Genomic DNA, 1,339 nt, shown 5'->3' on the forward strand with positions numbered 1-1,339 from the left:
CCTGCCACACCACCCAGCCATGTGCCAGGCTCTCTGCTCTTGCCCTCCTGAGAGTATGCACAGTTCCGGTACTGTAGTATGACCTAGTGTGACTACCAGCCAAGCACCAGACAGGGAAACTAGTTGTTGTGTCTCCCTGGTCTTGGCCCAGGCCTGTATGGCTGCTAGGAGAGAGGCTGTATGGAAGATGCCGCCAACGAAACCAAGTCCAGCGCAAATATACTGTACCACATGGAGAAGAAACAAATGAACTTTTCCCTTCCATCAGTTCATCTTTTTCTTCCATCAGCTTTAAAGATAGTTCTCTGTTTGATCACACATTTAATTCATAGCCATTACAAGTCTTACTTCCATAACAGAGACAGTCTTACAGGAAGTCGATAATTACCATGGCAACAATATTACAGCAGTGATAATGTACCATGACAGGTTACAGAATGAATAATCTAGCGGCCTGTTACAGTGTTACAGAAGTGGATAATCTAGGCCGACAGTGTTACAGCAAGTGGATCAATCTAGCCCATCCCATGACAGTGTTACCGTCCCCATAGTGAAGGTACAGTAGTTTGGGACACAGCACACTGACTCTTCCACAGGAGGGAGCTGCTGGTCTGGTCCAGAGTCCTGAGCTGCACTGTCTYTRCTGTTGTGGGCCCAGACAGACTAGCACCACGTGGTCAGTACAGGTACCACACCACAGCAGATTGGACAGGCAGCCACACTGACACCCTCTCTTTTTGTCTTTGTCTGAATGCCTGTCTGTCACTCTCTCTCATTCTCTCTCCCTGTCCCTCTCCATCCTCACTGTCTGTCTGTCACTCTCTCTCTGTCTCTCTCCATCCTCACTGTCTGTCTCGCTCTTTCCCCTCCCCCTCACTTTGTCTTTCTGTCTCTCTCACTCTACCTCAGTCTCACTCCCTCCCTCCCCTTCTCTATCAAGAATGTGAGGAATCTGCAGCAGCAGCAGCTGGCAGGTGGGCAGCTCTCCCACAATGCATCAGTCCCATGGAAGGTGGGGTGGTGGGCGGCACGCAGTCCGTTGCCCAATTCTACTGTAGCTGTSTGCTCTACATTCAGGTTTTATTGTTACCGCAAAGAACACTGGGCCAGACCCAACCRCGACTGSCCTGCTGCCCCCCTGTCCTGTCCGCTTCTGTTCTCTCTACATTGTCAGGGGTTTTGTCATGTGTGTCTGTGTGTGGCTCTAGTGTGCCAGACCGAGTGTAGACTAGCTAGCAGCAGGGAGGTAGGGAGATGGACATGCGTCCTGGGCATGGTGAGACAAAACAACAGCATCCTGTTAAGAGGTACCACTCTGCTCTCAGGGCTCACACACAGC

This window comes from Salvelinus sp. IW2-2015, unplaced genomic scaffold (assembly GCF_002910315.2).
Source record: "Salvelinus sp. IW2-2015 unplaced genomic scaffold, ASM291031v2 Un_scaffold7894, whole genome shotgun sequence".
Taxonomy (NCBI): Eukaryota; Metazoa; Chordata; class Actinopteri; order Salmoniformes; family Salmonidae; genus Salvelinus; species Salvelinus sp. IW2-2015.